At 39.7% G+C, this 20,562-nt stretch overlaps 1 pseudogene; it reads right to left on the bottom strand.

Annotated features, from left to right (window-relative positions):
* Positions 1-19,382: 19,382 nt before the first annotated feature.
* Positions 19,383-19,778, bottom strand: LOC110579018 (annotated as a pseudogene).
* Positions 19,779-20,562: the final 784 nt, after the last annotated feature.

Raw genomic sequence — 20,562 nt, forward strand, 5'->3', positions numbered from 1 at the left:
GATCATCACTATTGCTTGCCCAATCCTTTGTCCTTGTCCATGAGGATGACACACTCATTCATTAATCAGTTGACACTCACTTAGGACAAGTTCTTCAGCTCCTTGCCATATGACCTTCAAATGGATTTGCTTCTTTCACTTCCAGTGTGTCTGATTTTGCACATGACATCTTCCCAAGCCCTTAGGGAAGCTTGCATCATTGACTACTCCTTTCTCCAATGTATTGTTAGTCTTTGCCTCTCAACTGTTTCTTTGTCCTCATGTTGCACTCCTAAGCATAAAAACGTAGTCGACTACTTTAGTCATCTCTTCTTCAAATCTGCCCTTGCTCCTGTACTCACTCTCAGGGAATGACAGACATCTGGAAATCATCCTTTTTAATTTTTAAATTTATCCATCCTAAAGGATGTGTAGTGGCACCTTTTAATTGAATTTATACTTCCCTGATGACTTAATGATGTTGAGCTTCTTTTCATGTGCTTTTTGGTCATTCATATTTTTTGTGATATGTTAATTCAAATACTTTGCCCATTTTTATTTGATTGTTTATTTTTTATGTTGAGTTGTCAGAGCTCTTTGTATGTTCTGATTATAATTCCTTTGTCATAAATAAGTTCTGTGAATAGAGAATATTTTCTTCCAGTGTCAAGCTTGTCTTATTATTTTCTTAACCATGTCTTTTGAAGAGCCAAAGATTTGTGTCTTATCTAAGAAATCTTTGTCTACCCCCAGGTTGTAAAGACACTCTCCTCTTTTCTTCTAGAAGTTTTATAGTTTTAGTTATTATGTTTAGGTCTTTGATATATACCAAGTTAATATTTGTGTCTGTGATAAGGGTCAAAGTTAACTTTTTTTCCAAAATGAATATCCAGTGTTTGAACACTATTTATTGAAAAGACTATACTTTTCCCATTGGATTATCTTGGAAACTTGGTCAAAAATCACTTGACTATATATGTGTGGATCTATTTCAAATACTCTATTTGATTCTTTGCTCCACTGATCAACATGTCTATGTGTATGCTAACATTTCACACTGTCTTGATTACTATAGCTTTATATTAAGTCTTGAAATCAAACTGTAAACCCTCCAACTTTGGTCTTCTTTTCTGTAATTGTTTTAGCCAGTGTGGGTTTTTTACATTTCCATATAAACTTTAGAATCAGTTCATCAATTTCTACAGAAAAGCCTGCTGGGATTTTGATTGGACTGAATTAAATCTTAGATGAGTTTTGAGACAATTGGCATCTTAACATCCGTGTCTTCCAGTCCATGTATGTGGTACATCCTTCCATTTATTCAAGTCTTTAATTTTTCTCAGCAATGTTTTATAGTTTTAAGTGTGTAGGTATTGCACACATTTTGTAAAATTTATTCTAAGCATTTAACACATTTTGATCTCTTTCAAATCATATTATTTTAAAGCTTATTTCTCAGTTGTTTGTTACCAGTTCTATTTTGTTTTTAATAGAAGGACAGGGGCGCCTGGGTGGCTCAGTTGGTTGAGCGACTGCCTTCAGCTCAGGCCATGATCCCAGGGTCCTGGGATCGAGTCCCGCATCGGGCTCCCTGCTCTGCGGGGAGCCTGCTTCTCCCTCTCCCACTCCCCCTGCTTGTGTTCCCTCTCTCGCTGTGTCTCTCTCTGTCAAATAAATAAATAAAATCTTTAAAAAAAAAATAGAAGGACAAACTCTTATAGGTACTAATGTTGTTCTTTGTTAGTTTATAATTGATAGTGCATTTCTCCTCTCCTAGCCTGTAGGTGACTTTCCATAATCTTCCTTTTATTCTCCTTATGTAGGCACATGTACTTGTATATAACAGGCACTCAAAAAAAGTTTTTTGAATGAAGATATCACTTTCAAGATCAAGTTCATTTTGGTTTAGTTTTCAAAAGACCATTAAAAAACACTCAGAATTTCAAACTCTGGGAATTCTCATAGCTTGAGCTATATCTGAAAAGCAGAGTGAAGTGATTTGACAATTACTTGACTGATTTGAAAAATGTGGACATTTCTCCACTTGATTGGCATCCAAATTATCTATTGTTCATCTTAACAAGATAAGTGTCAAATCACATCTCACTTGTGTTATTTCAGGAGAGAAGCCTAAAAAAGAGAAAAGGAAATGGTAACTACCGATTCTAAATCCATAGCGCTGCACACAAAGATGTAGGGAGTAGGAGCTGATGTAGCTCAGGACCATTACAGCAACTACAGGGTAACAGAATCTCAGGGTTGTGAGGAATCCTAGAGGCAGAAGGAATTGAAGAATTAGAGGTATAGTTGGATCAGATGAAAGTAGGTTCCTTCCCAATCTTGAGTTTCCATGGTTGTTGGACAAGATTACAGATTTATCTTAATTTTAAAAAATCCATCATCTAGAGAGAGAGGAATTTCTTATCTTTACTAATATAATGACTAACTTCTTTACTAATATATTTAACCTGCTTGCCCCCCAGAGTCATAGGACTTTGCAAGCTCTAATGTCTGGGAATTCAAATCAGAAACTTGCTTGTTATCTGTGACCCCCTCCATCTTCCCAGATCTCTACCTCCCATCTATCCTCAAAAGGTAGCCCTAGTGTGTCTACCTTTTCAGCATCTCCTGAATCCCTCACCTCCTCCCTTTCCCCATCCTCACTGCTTTTATCTGGGCCCTCGCTGCTTCTCAGATGGATCACTGCCACCAGCTCGCTATGTGCCACGTTGTGGTAATGTTCATGAGAAGACAGAAGCAATGCAAGAGAGCAGAGGTGGGGAGGAAGAAGTCTTTCTACACAAAAGACAAGAACGGTATTTTGGGAGCAAACTGGAGCAGGGGTACACTTCCCTGAGGACCATGCTTGCATCCTTGGCATTTGGACCTCGCCTGGGGAAGTGGTTCATTACTGGAAGGAAAGGAAAACAAAGGTCCTAAGTGAGGCTTGCACTTTATTTTTAATTCTCTTTCTGGGTTTCAGCTCCGATTTTCTTTCACCACTTTATTCCTATCAGTCTGCACGCTGTTTGCCATGGCAAAATTTAATAATAGATAGTATAACTTTTTAAATCTTTTAAATGGATGTATTTGGGAGGTGGGGGGGCAGACCTTTTAGTTTGACACCTTTACCTACCTCCCTGCTGGAGAGAACTGCTTGGTCAAAAGCACCCACGCTTGGAAAGTCTTCATTTGCAACATCAGTGATATTATCTGTGCAGTTCCAGAGCCGTGATGGCCCAGCAGTCAAGCAAAGAGACCTCAAATACATTAACTGTTCCAAGTATTTCAAAAGACACACTGTTTCTGACTTGTGGGAAGAAAAACCTTCGCTATTGGCAGTACACAGCCACGTATATAGAATGGGAACGTCCAGAGTGATGCTACGTGATTATAAACCTCAACAAAAGAATCCAAGCCTCCCTCAGGTAAGGCTTCATGTGCTTGTCAGAATGAAAACAAATTTAGAAGCCGAGAACATAAAAGTGCTTTACCTGTTTGTGTATGTGTGTGTGTGTATTTACGTGTGTATATACGTGGGTGTATGGTGGGAGTCCGGGGTAAGATTCTTTATCCTACACTTATTCAGTTAGTGCACGAAGAGTAAGAGAAAATTGGGCTGTGCCCAAATTGTTTCCCCCCTGCATCGTGAGTATACCGATACGTATAACCTGAACCGGATATGCATACGTCTAACCACAGGTAGTAGCAGTGGCTCTCGAATAGGAGTGTATTCACCTCGACGGGGACACCTGCTAGACAAATGTGCAGATTCCTAGGCCTATGCCCAGACAAGTGAGGCTGGAGATCTGGAGTGGGGCTCTGGAGTATATACAATAACGAGGTCCCCGGGTGACTCCCCTGTAGTGGGACCATCTGATCCTACTTACGGAAATGGTGTATCTATAGGAAAAAAAACACACAGACGGATGTGGCCTGGGCTAATGGTCTAACCCCTGGGTCTTCGAGCACGTGGCTGCATTGATTGCCCTGAATGGTACCTTGAAAGTCACACCCCCCCCATACTCACACACACCAAATACACGTCCCATACACATGTACAAATACCATACATACATACACACATATACACATACACACCCCACATGTATATCTACACGCCACACTCACACACATCAAAACATCACCCACACACAGACACACAGCACACACATATACATACTCACCACACACATACTTCACTCGTCACATACACACATACAACTAGCACACACACATGCACACACACACACACACGTGCGCATTTTGTTTTTTCATTTAAAATACAAGGAAAACACCACTCATCATCAAACCGTGGTATGTGAGAGAATAATGGTCTTTTTCCAAGTCTCTTGACATCCTTAAAAAGAAAGTGCAAATCAAGGAGATGAATTCATCTCTGTCCTTCAGAGAACTTGCTCATTTTTAGCCTAATGAAGGAAAAACTCTATTTTTATTATAATGAAGAGAATGCAGATTCCAAAGCTCCCTTTAAAATGTTAATAAATGTCCCACAGATGCATGGCCTTATTTCACATTTACTTTGTTTGGGGTTGAGGAAACTGAATGGTACTCTGTAGTGGGCAAAGAAAACTGGGTGAAATCATGTGACCAGGAGGTAGGAGCAAGGGTGGTTAAGGGCAGGATTCTGGGGCTTTGTGTTGGGACCATCTGGGTTGCATTCTCGGTCCTGGCTCTGCTTCTTGTGGCCTTGACTGAATTCATAACCTCTCCTATCTTCATCTGCAAAGGGGCATAATCGTACTACTTCATAGGACTGTTGTAAGGCTTCAAATGGAAAATGCTTATAGTGGGGCTGGAAACATAGTTAAGAGTAGACATTTTTATTAATAAGCAGAATGATGCCTGGAGCAGCTGAAGCTCCTGTGACTTTTTTGGCACCGCCAACCCCCCCCTCCCCCCGCCCCTCCCCCGCCCCGCACCTGTCAGCTTTCTGTTCTAAGTACAGGTCAGTGACCAGAAGAAGAGGCGAAGAGCTGAAAGAATGTGATTATAGAGAGGATAAGGCAGAGAGACTAGGGGCAGGAAGGAGAAGTGTCTTGGTGTGGTCTCATGCTCCCCCCTGGGTGTGGGGGATCGCTGGGTGTGGCCTCATGCTCCGCCCCTTGCTTCAAACCCTATCAACTGCAAAGAGATCCTGCCAATCATGGTCTTATTGGGGTGGGGGGTCGGGGGGCCAATTTTATTTGCTATAATCTTCAAAGGCACAAATTGATCAGTTCTACAACTTCTGCTTTTCATCAGAAAAGCAATGAACATTTAATTTCAGATGGCTCAAGTATTAGAAGCAGCTTTGAACCCAACCTCTTTTCTTTCTCGGAATTCAGGGGCCATAAAAACTGGCCAGGAGGAGTCCTCTGATCCAGTTCTTTATAGTAGAGGTTGCAAAATAGTGACCAGCAGTTGGAGGTTGGCCCACAGAGATGTTTTGCTTGGCTCCTAAGGTATGTTTTAAAACTTTGAATTGGTGTCCAGTATTTAAGAATAAGACATCTTACATAAAAGTATGAACTCCAAGCTCATTTTGGAAATCAGATCTGGCTCTTGTCCAGGCTCCCATTCTCGTTTGGACCTACCGGTAGGGGCAGAGTTGTGGCTGGCCTGGGAGGGATGTGGGTCCTTCAGGTGGCCAGGCCCTGCTGGGCCTGCTGTACACATTCTGATCTTCCTGATGTTTTGCATTCTACTGCTGACTTTACAAGGTTTTTTTTTTCAATTGAGATATAATTGACTAATATTAGTTTCAGGTGTACAGCAAACATTCTGATTCAGTATTTGTATTTACTGGAAAATGATCACCACAATAAGTATGGTTACCATCTGTTACCTTACATAGTGACAAAAAAAGGTTTTTTGGTGAGAACTTTTAAGATCTATTCTCTTAGCCACTTTCCAATACGAGAGCATTATTAACTATAGTCACCATGCTGTACATTCCATTCTCATGACTTATGTATTTTATAATTGGAAGTTTGCCCTTTTTGACTCTCTTCACCCATTTCACCCTTCACCCACCCATCCCCTTTCTGGCAACTACCAGTCTGTTCTCTGAGCTTGGTGTTTTTTGTTTTTATTTTATTTTTATTTTTAGATTCCACATATAAGTGAGATCGTACAATATTTGTCTTTCTTGCCTGACTTATTTCACTTAGCATAAAGCCCTCAAGGTCCATCCATGTTACCACAAATGGCAAGATGTCATTCTTTTTTTATGACTAATGTTCCATTGTGTGTGTGTGTGTGTGTGTGTGTATACACTGCATTTTCTTTATTCATCTATTGGTGAACACCTAAGTTGTGTCCATATTCTGGCTGTGATAAATAATGTCTCAATGAACGTGAGGGTACAGATACCTTTTTGAATTAGTATTTTTATTTTCTTTGGATTAATACCCAGAAGCAGAATTGCTGGGTCATATAATAGTTCTATTTTTAATTTTTTGGAGGAATCTCCATACTCTTTCTGCCGTGGTTCCACCAGTCTACATTTGCACCAACAGTGTATACAGGTTCCCTTTCCTCTACATTCTCACCAACACTTGTTATTTGTCTTTTTGATGACAGCCATTTTAACAGGTGTAAGGAGATATCTCATTGTGATTTTGATTTGTAGTTCCCTGATGATGAGTGATGTTGAACATCTTTTCATGTGTCTGTTGGCCATCTGGATGTCTTCCTTGGAAAAATGTCTATTCAGATCCTCTACCATTTTTTAATCAGATTTTTTTCTTTTGCTATTGAGTTGTGTAAATTCTTTATATATTTTGGATATTAACCCCTTATCAGATATATGATTTGCAAATATTTTCTCCCATTCAGTAGGTTGGCATAGTTAATTTCTTTGATGTTTCCTTTGCTGGGCAGAAGCTTTTCAGTTTGATGTAGTCCCATTTATTTATTTTTGCTTTTGGTGTCAGATTTAAAAAAAATCATCACTAAGACCTATGTGAAGGAGCTTACCACCCATATTTTCTTCTAAAAGTTTTATGGTTTGGGGTCTTACATCCAAACCTTTAATCCATTTTGAGTTAATTTTTGTGTAGGATGTAAGATAGTGGTCCAATTTCATTCTTTGGAGTGTAGTTGTCCAGTTTCCCAACTGTCTTTTCTCTGAGACTATCTTTTCTCTCTTGTAGATTCTTGTCTCCTTTGTCATAATTTAACTGACCAGGGACGCCTGGTGGCTCAGTTGGTTAAGTGTCTGCCTTTGGCTCAGGTCATGATCCCAGGGTCTTGGGATAGAGCCATGCATTGGGCTCCTTGCTCAGTGGGAAGCCTGCTTCTCCCTCTGCCTGCCACTTCCCATGCTTGTGCTCTCTCACTCTCTCTCTGTCTGGCAAATAAATAAATAAAATCTTTGAAAAATAATAATAATAATGTAACTGACCATGTATGCATGGTTTTATTTCTGGGCTTTCTATCATGTTCCATTAATCTGTGTGTCTGTTTGAATGCCAAAACCATACTGTTTTGATTACTATAGCTCTGTAATGTAATTTGAGGTCAGGGAGGATGATGCCTTCAGCTTTGTGCTTTCTCAAGTTTGCTTTTGCTATTGGGTCTTTTGTGGTCTCATGCAAATTTGGGGATTGTTTGTTCTACTTCTGTGAAAAATGATATTGAAATTTTGACAGGGATTTCAGTGAAACTTTAGATTGCTTTGGGTATATGAACATTTTAACAATATTAATTTTTCTAACCCATGAATATGGAATATCTTCCTATTTATTTTTTTCTTCTTCAATTTCTTTCATTAATGTCTTGTAGTTTTCAGTCTACAGGTCTTTACTTCCTTGCTTAAATTTATTCCTAGGTATTTTATTCTTTTTTTTTTTTTTGGGTTTTAATTTTTTTTTATTCTTATGTTAATCCCCATACATTACATCATTAGTTTTAGATGAAGTGTTCCATGATTCATTGTTTGTGCATAACACCCAGTGCTCCATGCAGAATGTGCCCTCCTCAATACCCACCACCAGGCTAATCAATCTTCCCACCTCCCTCCCCTCTAGAACCCTCAGTTTGTTTTTCAGAGTCCATCGTCTCTCATGGTTCGTCTACCCCTCCAATTTCCCCCGCTTCATTCTCCCCCTCCCGCTACCTTCTTCTTCTTCTTTTTTTTTTCTTAACATATATTGCATTATTTGTTTCAGAGGTACAGATCTGAGATTCAACAGTCTTGCACAATTCACAGCGCTTACCAGAGCACATACCCTCCCCAGTGTCTATCACCCAGTCACCCCATCCCTCCCACCCCACCCCCCACTCCAGCAACCCTCAGTTTGTGTCCTGAGATTAAGAATTCCTCATATCAGTGAGGTCATATGATACATGTCTTTCTCTGTTTGACTTATTTCACTCAGCATAATACCCTCCAGTTCCAGCCACGTCGTTGCAATGGCAAGATCTCATTCCTTTTGATGGCTGCATAATATTCCATTGTATATATATACCACTTCTTCTTTATCCATTCATCTGTCGATGGACATCTTGGCTCTTTCCACAGTTTGGCTATTGTGGACATTGCTGCTATAAACATCGGGTGCACCTACCCTTTCGGATCCCTACTTTTGTATCTTTGGGGTAAATACCCAGTAGTGCAATTGCTGGATCGTATGGTAGCTCTATTTTCAACTTTTTGAGGAACCTCCATACTGTTTTCCAGAGTGGCTGCACCAGCTTGCATTCCCACCAACAGTGTAGGAGGGTTCCCCTTTCTCCGCATCCCCGCCAACATCTGTCATTTCCTGACTTGTTAATTTTAGCCATTCTGACTGGTGTGAGGTGGTATCTCATTGAGGTTTTGATTTGGATTTCCCTGATGCCGAGCGATATTGAGCTCTTTTTCATGTGTCTGTTGGCCATTTGGATGTCTTCTTTGGAAAAATGTCTGTTCATGTCTTCTGCCCATTTCTTGATTGGATTCTTTGTTCTTTGGGTGTTGAGTTTGATGAGTTCTTTATAGATTTTGGATACTAGCCCTTTATCTGATATGTCATTTGTAAACATCTTCTCCCATTCTGTCGGTTGTCTTTTGGTTTTGTGGACTGTTTCCTTTGCTTTGCAGAAGCTTTTTATCTTGATGAAGTCCCAATAGTTCATTTTTGCCCTTGCTTCCCTTGCCTTTGGCGATGTTTCTAGGAAGAAGTTGCTTCGGCTGAGGTCAAAGAGGTTGCTGCCTGTGTTCTCCTTTAGGATTCTGATGGACTCCTGTCTTACGTTGAGGTCTTTCAACCATTTGGAGTCTATTTTTGTGTGTGGTGTAAGGAAATGGTCCAGTTTCATTCTTCTGCATGTGGCTATCCAATTTTCCCAACACCATTTGTTGAACAGACTGTCTTTTTTCCATTGGACATTCTTTCCTGCTTTGTCCAAGATTAGTTGACCATAGAGTTGAGGGTCCATTTCTGGGCTCTCTATTCTGTTCCATTGATCTATGTGTCTGTTTTTGTGCCAGTACCATACTGTCTTGATGAGGACAGCTTTGTAATAGAGCTGGAAGTCCGGAATTGTGTCTTCCTCAGTTTCTCTCATGAGTATTTTATAGTTTTCTGAGTACAGATCCTTTGCCTCCTTGGGAGCCTGCTTCTCCCTCTGCCTTTCTCTCTTGCTCTGTCTCTCATGAATAAAAAAAAAAAAAATTAAAAAAAAAATAAAGTCTTTATTTCCTTGTTGATCTTTTGCTTAGACAATCTGTCCATTTCAGTGAGGGGGGTGTTAAAGTCCCCCACTATTATTGTATTGTTGTCAATGTGTTTCTTTGCTTTTGTTATTAATTGCCTTATCTAATTGGCTGCTCCCATGTTAGGGGCATAGAGATTTACAATTGTTAGATCTTCTTGTTGGATAGACCCTTTAAGTAGGATATAGTGTCCTTCCTCATCTCTTATTACAGTCTTTGGTTTAAAATCTAATTTGTCTGATATACCGATTGCCACCCCAGCTTTCTTTTGGTGTCCATTAGCATGGTAAATGGTTTTCCACCCCCTCACTTTCAATCTGGGGGTGTCTTTGGGTCTAAAATGAGTCTCTTGCAGACATCATATCGATGGGTCTTGTTTTTTAATCCAGTCTGATAGCCTGTGTCTTTTGATTGGGGCATTTAGCCCATTTACATTCAGGGTAACTATTGAAAGATATGAATTTAGTGCCATTGTATTGCCTGTAAGGTGACTGTTACTGTATATTGTCTGTGTTCCTTTCTGGTCTATGCTGCTTTTAGGCTCTCTCTTTGCTTAGAGGACCCCTTTCAAGATTTCTTGTAGGGCTGGTTTCGTGTTTGCAAATTCCTTTAGTTTTTGTTTGTCCTGGAAGCTTTTTATCTCTCCTTCAATTTTCAATGACAGCCTAGCTGGATATAGTATTCTTGGCTGCATATTTTTCTCATTTAGTGCTCTGAACATAACCTGCCAGTCCTTTCTGGCCTGCCAGGTCTCTGTGGATAGGTCTGTTGCCAATCTAATGTTTCTACCATTGTAGGTTACATATCTCTTGTCCCGAGCTGCTTTCAGGATTTTCTCTTTGCCTCTGAGACTCGTAAGTTTTACTATTAGATGTCGGGGTGTTGACCTATTTTTATTGATTTGGAGAGGGGTTCTCTGTGCTTCCTGGATTTTCATGCCTGTTTCCTTCCCCAAATTAGGGAAGTTCTCTGCTATAATTTGCTCCATTATACCTTCTGCTCCTCTCTCTCTTTCTTCTTCTTCTGGGATCCCAATTATTCTAATGTTGTTTCGTCTTATGGTATCACTTATCTCTCGAATTCTGCCCTCGTGATCCAGTAGTTGTTTATCTCTCTTTTTATCAGCTTCTTTATTTTCCATCATTTGGTCTTCTATATTACTGATTCTCTCTTCTGCCTCATTTATCCTAGCAGTTAGTGCCCCCATATTTGATTGCACCTTTTTGATTTCTACTTGTTTAGATTTTAGTTCTTTTACTTCTCCAGAAAGGGTTTCTCTAATAACTTCCATGCTTTTCTCAAGCCCAGCTAGTATCTTTAAAGTGATGATTCTGAACTCTAGATCTGACATCGTACTAATGTCCGTATTGAGTAGGTCCCTGGCAGTCGGTATTACCTCTTGTTCTTTTTGTTGAGGTGATTTTTTTCGTCTTGTCATTTTGCCCAGAGGAGAATAGATTAATGAGAGAACAAAATGCTAACAGGGTAACAACGTCCCCAGAAAATATACTCTAAACAAATCAGAAAAGACCTGGAGCTGGGGGAAAAGAAAGGGAAAGAGAGAAAAAAGAAAAAGAAAAAAAGAAAAAAAAAAGAAAAGAAAAAGATAAAGATAAAAACATACAAAAACAGAACAAAACAAAAAAAAACCAGAAGGTGATCAAATATGATCAGGCTTGTGTATAGATCAGTGCCACACACTAGATTTTGGGTGTATTTGGTGTGTTAGAAGAAAGTGCCTCCCAAAATTTTAAAGAAAGAAAAACTTATATATGTACAAATATAAGGGTTGATATGATGAAGAGATGGAATATGACTGTAAAGATGGAAATTATAAAAAATTTTATAAAAGGAATTGATAAGAAGTTGTTTGAAAAAAGAAAGAAGAGGATTTTTAAAAAAAAAGAGAAAAAAAAAGGGAGAGAATGTGATCAGGCAGGGGAGTAGAAAAAACCATACAATAGAGATTTAGGGTATATTTTGATCTGTTAGAAGAAACTATCTCAAAATTTTAGAGAGAGAACAACTTATATATATATGCCAAAATACGGGTAACTACTATGAAGGGATAGAATATGACTCTAAAAATGAAAAATAAAAATTTTTTTTAAAAAAGGGATTGATAAGATGTTGGTTGAAAAAGGGAAAAAGAACAATTAAAAAAAAAAAGAAAAAAGTTAAAAAAAAATTAACTTTGAAAGACTAAAGAATCATGGTAAAAAAGCCATGAATTCTATGTGCAGTATTCCCCTAGCGCTGGAGTTCTGCCCTTCTCATTGATCTGTAAACGTGGTCTTGGCTGGCTGTTCTCACGATCTTCTGGGGGAGGGGCCTGTTGCCGTGGTTCCCAGATGTCTTTGCCGGAGGCGGAATTGCCTTGCCCTTGCCCGGTCCGGGCTAAGTAATCTGCTTGGGTTTGCTCTCCGGAGCTTTTGTTCCCTGCAAGCTTTCCATTCGGCCTTGGAGGCGGAGAGTGAAAATGGCGGCCTCCCAATCTCCGCCTTGGAGGAGCCGAGAACTTGGGCCCCGCTCCTCAGTGAGCCCCCAGAGAAAAGCCGCCAGTCACTCCTGTCTCCCCGGTCTCCGGCCACACTCTGTGCTCACCCGGTCTGTGACCGTGCGTTTCTATCTCTGGCACCCGACCCCGGGTGGAGTCTCCAAACCCAGCAGATCCCTGTGGTGCACTCCCACGCGGCTCCTCCCAGGGGAAGAAGGTGAGTTTCCCCAGATCTGCCGCTTGTTGGGTCCCTGCTGGAGGAGCAGGGGCCCGACTGTGCCCCGGATCCCGGTTTATGGCAATCCCAAGCTGAGAGCCCGCACCTCAGCTCCCTCTCTGCAGCCAGCTTCCCCACTCCGATACCTGGGAGCTCTGCCGCACTAAGGCACCCCAGTCTTTCTGTGACCCCGAGGTCCTGAGACCACCCTGTCCCACAAGGGTTCCACCCCCCGCTTAGCCTCCGGAGTGACGTCCCTCAGCGGAGCAGACTTAAAAGTTCCGATTTTGTGCTCCATGGCTGTATCACTTGCCAGAAGCGGCCGACGGAGGCCCCTCCCCCGCCGTCTATCCTCCCAAATATCGCCTCGGATTCACTTCTCCGCATGTCCTACCTTCCAGAAAGTGGTCGCTTTTCTGTTCAGAGAGTTGTTGGTCTTCTTTTCTTCGATCTCCTGTTGAGTTCGTAGGTGTTCAGAATGGTTTGATCCCTATCCAACTGAATTCCTGAGACCAGATGAAATCCAGGTCTTCTACTCCTCCGCCATCTTGCTCCGCCCTGTGTTGTTCATGTTTTTATTATTGAATTGAAGAGTTCTTTATATAATTTATAGACATGTCCTTTTCTAAGTATATGTTTTGAAAATATTTTCTCCCCAGTTTGTGACTGGTCTTTTAATTTTCCTTACAGCATCTTTTGAAGACCATAATTTCTGATTTTAATGGAGTTGAAATTAATCGATTTTTTTCTTTTGTTCTGTACTTTTTGTTTCCTAAGAAACCTTAGCCTGACCCAAACTTATTTTTAAGTAGTAGATTAGTTATATTAAAATATATATGATTGAAGGGTGGGGAAAATATATGACCCATATGTTTTTCTTCAAACTCCAGACAGACACATTTTCAGGTTAAAAAACATTTCTAAATTTAAAGCAATGAGTCTGATCGTTATTCAGAAAGAATGCAACATATACACTGTTTTTTTCTGGGCTCCCAGGTTTTGGGGATAGTCATGTATTCTTTGTCCAGGTTAGCAGTTGACCTACTGCTTTATATTTAGAGATACATCACATGGGTATATTCTTCCATCTCATAACCACTCTTTTTTATTTTCTCTCATTTTATCTCTTTGGGTTCAATCTTGGGCCATTTCCTCAGAGTTCTTTTCCAAATTGCCAACTCTCTTTCGCTGTTTATGATCTGTTGTATTTCATTCACTGGATTTTTTTTAATGTTAAAGTTTATACTTTGTTTTTCATTTGGAAAACTTTTTAAGGTTTCTTTATTCATTTTTCAAACTGTTTTGCTTGCTTTTTTTTTTTTTTTTTAGGATTCTGGTCATTTAATTTTATCTTTAATCACTTAAAACATTATTGTTCTGGAATCCCTTTTAGGCTTTTCAATGAATTTGAGTTCTTTGGGGGAAAAGTTGTGTTTCATGAAATGCCCCCATCTCCTTTTTGTGACCTGTTTTTTTCATATCGTCTGTAGCTTTTTGTAGTGAGTTGATTTTTTTATAGCAGCATTTTTTATTTTTTTAAATTTATTTATGTATGTTTATTCTGTGGAAGTACTCTAGGCTGGGAAAGTGACATCACACAGCACTTTTGTGCTAGCTTGTTAATGGGTCCTAGTGGTATTAGTGGTCCCAGAGTGGTGTTTATTTTAATTTATTGGCTTATTTTTTTTAATTTCTGTGCATTCAGGGAGCTCACTAGAGTCTTCTCCTTCCCCCTAATATGGACTTGACGCAACACTTCTTCCTGTGTGTGTGTCAGAATTCCCATATCTGATCTAAAACCATTCCTATGTCCCCTAGAAACACCAGGTTCCCCTTAGTGTTTAGACTTTGATTTCATTCTTAGTATCTGACAAGAGTTTCCTGTATTTTAAACTTGATTATATATTTGAAAATACTCTTTAAATACTTATCTAGTGTTTTATGTGTTTTTAGCAAGAACCAGGGACTCTTTACAGGGTTGGTTTGCCACATTGCTAAAAATCTACTCTTCTTTAAGATTCTGCTTTCTGATTAAAAGCACCTTAGAGTTTGGCCTCTAGATTTCCTTGTTTATTTGTTTGTTTATGTCTTGCCTCCAATGTTTTCAATCAAGTGCTGAATCGTTTTCCAGAAGAGTGAAAGATGAATCCTCCTGTTTGAAACTTGCAATTTTCATGAAATCCAAAGAAACTCTTCTAAAAAAATTCCTCTCCAGCCACTTGCATCCCCCACAATCTAAATCTCCATCCTTCAATTTAGATCTCTTTTCCCAGTTAAATAGTTTATGCACTTTAGGTTTACTCAATAACTCTACCTTTATCTTCTTGTGGAAACCTTCCCCTGAGTTATCAGAATCACTAACCCAGCACAGCCTTTCCCTAATGTTGCATATTTTTTCTTCTTCTTTCCTCATCAAATAATTAGTGTGAAAATATCATCATAATCTGCATTTGGTTCCATTATGCACTTGGAGATTTATGGAGAACAGAGCATTTTTATTTGAGTACTTCTTGTATATCTGGTTCCATTTCAGTGGAATGCCGAGTGTGTAACATACTCTGGAGTAACATGTGGGAAAAATGTGTCAGGTGCCTCCACCCATAAGAATCTTACCACCTGGTTGAAGAGGACAGACTTTTAAAGCAAAGAATTTTATAACCGTCTGAGACAACATGTAATCAAGTGCTATAACACTGAAGAGTAAGCACACAGAGGTAGGGGATGGTCCTGCAAGGAATAAAAGGTTGAGGAAGGCTCTCCAGGAGTTGAGTTAGACCTGAAAACACAGAAGGATTTGGGAGTGGCCGTTCTCATGGGGAGAGTGCATGATTCAATACAGCATGTGTATGGAAGGCTCAGCAAAGGGACCCAAACATTCCCCACGCCAGCCACAGAAAGTAAACAATACCCAAGGAAATCACTTCTGCAAACAAAATAACTCGGTGATTCTCTTGAGTAAGTCCATAAGGAGTACTTTTGCAGATGGTTTAATTGGCAGCTACATTTTGTTTGGTGAAACAGAAACCAACAGGCAATCATTCTATTTACTGATACTAACTCAGAAACATCTCTAACCACAACATTTTCATTTTGTTTTACACATTTTAAGACACACAAAAGTGGATTTTTTCATTACAAAGGACTTTTGAATGTACACTTATAAATCCTTTCCGTTCTGGGGTAAAATCTAGTACTTGTTTCGGAAACAAAATGGGAGACACAGGCAGGTTGCTGCAAGGGAAGAAGGGGCAGTAGGTATCAGACCACTCCAGCTGGGGGGCCTGGGGGACTCAGTGGGGTAAGCGGCTGCCTTTGGCTCAGGTCATGATCCCAGGGTCCTGGGATGGAGCTCCTTGTCACGCTCCCTGCTCGTTGGGAAGCCTGCTTCTCCCTCTGTCCTTCCCCATGCTCCTTCTCTCTCTCTCAGATAAATAAATAAAATCTTAAAAAAAAAAAGAAAAGAAAAGAACACTCCAGCTTCCCAGACCTTCCTTCCTCTGAGCTCCTCTTCCAAAAATGATTTCTCCTTTACCAGTCCTTGGAAATTAATTTGGCTCTCAATAAACTTAGTTCTATTTGCATTCTTGAAGCAGTCTTAGGCTTGGTGGTAAGCATTTATAGAGACCAACGTGCTTCCCTGCAAAGGGTTATTCTCTGGATTTTCATGTCCGTTCTTGTTACCACCATTCATATCTCTGCATTTCATGCTGAAGCCAAAGGGAGTTCCACATTCTGCCCTGGATTCTGTATGGGTCTCGTCATTCAAGGGCAAGAACAAATTGCTGGCAAGCTGTGATACACATGTTTATAATCACTGACATTTGCAGAGCTGCGACTAAAGGATGCATTCTTTCTACACACGTATATTGAGGATGGTTAGAAAAATCTGTTTTGAGTTAGGCTTCCTCCCTTTGATATGTGTTTCCAATTGCTAACCAAATGCTGCTTTAATTTTGTTTGTAGGAAGCTGAACTGACACCAAGCAAAAACAGCCCGTTGTTTGGGCTGTCTCCTACATTTGGCTTTCCCGGAGGTTGGTATTACCAATGTTCAGAGATCCAGGAAGAAGCCACCTGTCGGATGTAGGAAAACCCAGCAAGATGCCGCTACTATGTTTTTCCAGTGTGCTGGCATGGAGACTTAATAAGTGGATAGAATGTGCTTTTGCACGGGAATTAAAGAAACGTATCGCAAATTTGAGGATCCAGTGGGACATGTGGCAACTGTAGAGTAATCGTATGGCAAGCCTAATGGCCTTTTATTTTGCGTATGGATGGTCAGCTTTAAGCAAACTTCCACTGCTTTCTCAGTTTTCCTCGCTCTCTTTTAGTGTACCCTTCTTGCTCACAAGTACCTCACTCTTAGTAACTTTCCCACTCATGGTTCTGGGCTTTTATCCTGTTTCTTTGCTCACCTTCCTCCCCTGCATGTTCATCTCTTCATGTTTTCCTATCTGGACCTCACACCTCCCATCACCTTTCAGAGACTGCACTCCTCCTAGCTGCCCATTCCCCTGGCCAGGGTTGACCTCGCTCTGTGTGCAAGTAATGTCTTACTAATGCCTTCTTATGAACACCCATCCATCCGTATGTCCTGAACTTGGCTTCCTAGTCTCCTTCATTACCCCTTGAATTCCACTCTTGAGGTTTCTCTGGTGGGTCATACCTTACTGCCTTCTGTAAAGAGTGGAGAGATTAACACAAGCATTACTTTACTTGGCATTTTCCTTCTTGCCTTTCCTCCGTGACTTCTTCAGTGTGGAAACATCTTAGTTTTTCCAGCACTGCCACGTAGGCCTTCCTGCCAGCCAAAACCAGAAGGGAAAGAAGAAAAGGAAAAATGACCACTCTAATTCCTGGGAGTTATAGCGAGTTAGGGAATGAAGGCCTCACATGGAATCATTGGTTTTGATTCTTGATTGGGATAGCAAGTCTCCAGAAGGGTTTCTCTGAAGTCATTTGGATTTGAATGAGGTCAAAATAACCAGGACACAGAAATTGATACCATTGTCATAAATAAAGAATAGAAAGCATTTTTGGCTCTTATCATTAGTAAATAGACAGATGGACTGTTCTTCGTCATTAAGACTAAGAACCTTCCTTGGATCTTTTCCTTAATTGTATTTTGCCTGAACTGTTTTGTAGCTATTTTTTATCTATAATCTGTATTAGGAACTAAATACATCTATTTCAATCTCTTAACTAAGATTTATAGTAAAACAAATTTATTTCTTATTAGTCTGTTCTTTGATTCATTGCATAGTATTGGAAAGATGACCTGCATGGTGAGTCATTCTCTCACGCTCATTTGGGAAGCAGTGTGGAAGAACACTGAGCCATTATCAAAAAGGGGCCACAGTTTCTCTTTTTCCAACCTGATAATCCAATTTTCAACTCCAAGACAGGAGAAAAAAGTAAGGGATCTCTTTCCCTTTCCCCAGCCCCTTACCATCTCTATCCCTACCCTCCAGTCCATATGTTAGGATAGGAGAGGATAGAAATAAGATGTTGATTTCCAATTTTTTTCATTCATTTATTTATTCACTTATTATAGGCCAACTAATTATTGTGTGTATTGTACTGTGTTTTCTCTATAAAACCCAGTTCAGACTCAAGTGTTCAGTCATCAGCCTGTCTGGATGGCAAGTTCACTGGAAGGGTGTTTTGATGTGTTCCACATGCTTGGAATAGACTCAAAAATAATGGATACTCATTAAATATTTTATGTTATTGAGGCCACTGAGGTTCCTAGCATGCTAGTTACTAAAGCCCGCTTGCTGTTTACAACACCTTTGTTACTACATCAGCCAACTTCAAGGCTCAGACCTGCAGGCTGGACTCTAATCAGCCTGTTAGGTTGGGGCTGCCACGTCTCTCCATGTGGTTTGACACAGAAGAGAAGGCAGGAAGCAGTTCTTAGAGCGTCAGCGCTGAAAGCTCAGAGGAGTGAGTGACTATTGGAGTGAACTCAGATCCTGGGTTCTCACAGTGTATTCAAGCCAGCTCTGAGCCCTGCCTCCTGCCTGCTCTTCTTTTTCTTGACTGGCTTTCTTGTTCCTTGGTTCCCATCATAGTGGTCTTTCAGCACCCTCTGGGCTCGATGATTCAAGCCCTGAAGTTTATTTATTAGCCTTTTCTAGTTTCTGCCCGAGTTTATAAATTAAATGTCTTGTTACCTTTTTTTTCTTTTCCTTCAATGCAGCCTGGTCTATTTGGAAGAAAAAACTAAGAAATCTAACTTATATTCTTGGTTCTGGTATTAAATGGGCAACATTAGGAAAATCATGGTACCAGGGACTTTTCTACTCTTGGAACCCATATTGAAAAATGACTTTGCAGGGGTTGAATGGTTAACGAGCATGTACAATATGCTGGATACTTTATGGGGCATTTTCATGAAGGGTCTCCTATCCTAAACATCTGGAACATCTGCAACAAGATGAGAACTTGAATTTAAGGCAGGCTGATCCCTGAGAGCCATGCCATATATTGTCTATTATAACCTTAGGACACTCTGAGGCCAGCATGACTAGAAGGCAAGTTTTAGTTAAAGCTTTATTATACAGATGAGGATATTGAGATGCAGAGAAAGAAAATAACTTGCTCAAGGTTATACAGATGTTTAGTGGGAGATAGGGATGGTAGCCCAGTGTCCCAGCTTCCAACCCAATATTTTTTCTACTATGCATCTTCCCTATGATTCTGAATCATTTTGGAGTGGTGCAGCCCTGCCAATGGATATATTGTGTAATATATCCCCTTACTCAGGTGCCACAAAATCTATGCTTATTTTAAAATTTCTTAATGTAAAAACTTTCAATCATATATGAAAGTAGAAAATAGAAAAATAGACCTTCAAATGCAGAATACCGGCTTGAATCATTATCAACATTTTGCCTCTTTTTGGTTTCATCTGTTTTCCTTTTTTAATTGTTAAGTATTTTTTTTTCCATTGAGGCATTTTATTTGCATGTATGTATTACATCCCTAGAGAAAGAATCCCAGGATTTTCCATCCTGTATGTTTTCGTCTTGCTTCTTCATGGCCCATGATGCCCCCTGAGGTTGTCAGGACAATGAAACCAAACTGGCAGGATGGGAGCAGATTGTTCTGCCATTTTTCTAGATCTTTGAGTTGTACGTCAAATCTGGGGTTGATCATTCTACACTTACTTAACCTGCCCATGGGGTTCACAACAATTTCCCCAGCTCTGTGGTCATCAATGATTTCAGATTTGCCAATGTAACCATGCTTCATCATCACAGTTAGAAACTGGATGATGACTCTGGGGTATGGCTTAGTAAGAACCTAGCATTTTCCTCTCTTTTCAGCATTGTTAATTTTCTTGAGGGCATCTGCCAGAACATTCATGCGCACCATTATGGCAGCATGGAAAGATGGCAGAAAGAGCTAATTGGTAAGTATTTTAAAACAAATCCCAGGCTGTATCATTTCTCCTACAAATACTTCTGTATGTATTTCTAGCAATTATGAAATACCATCATCATACTTAATAAAATTAACAGCAATTTATCAATATTACCCAATATGCTTTCTATATTCAGTTTTTCTCAATTTTTCTCTAAAACTTTTAACAGTTGTTTTTCTTTTTCAAATTAGAATCAAAATAAAGAGACTGTATGTCTTGTAAAGGCTATGTCTTGTAAAGATTTTTTTTAAACAATTAATAAATCCCCATGCTTATTTTTTTCTGCTATTTATGGGTTAAAGAAATCAAGTAATATTTCTGTAAAATTTCTCATACTGTGGATTCAGTCAATTGCAACCTTGAGGTATTGTTTAAAATATTTCATATATGTCCTATAAACTGGTAAATGGATCTAGAGGCTCGATTTGAGTACAAGTTTATTTTTGGGGTAAGAATATGTCATGGATGGTGTTATGTACTTCCAAATTGCATCACATCAAGTGATGGTAACACCAAGTTATTCCACTTCTAGTGATGTTAAAATTGGCTGGTGAGTTTGTGATGTAAGTCTGATCCAACCATTATAAAATTCCCCATCAGCTTCTCACCTAAGGGTTTTAACTACCATGGCTCAAATCAATGATGTCAGTAAGGACTATAAAGTTTTGATTTTTTTTTCCTCTGGCATTTATTGATAGAACTCTTATGTAAAGAACTTTTCCTCATCAACTATTTGTC

The sequence above is a fragment of the Neomonachus schauinslandi genome, chromosome 4 (genome assembly GCF_002201575.2).
Source record: "Neomonachus schauinslandi chromosome 4, ASM220157v2, whole genome shotgun sequence".
NCBI lineage: Eukaryota > Metazoa > Chordata > Mammalia > Carnivora > Phocidae > Neomonachus > Neomonachus schauinslandi.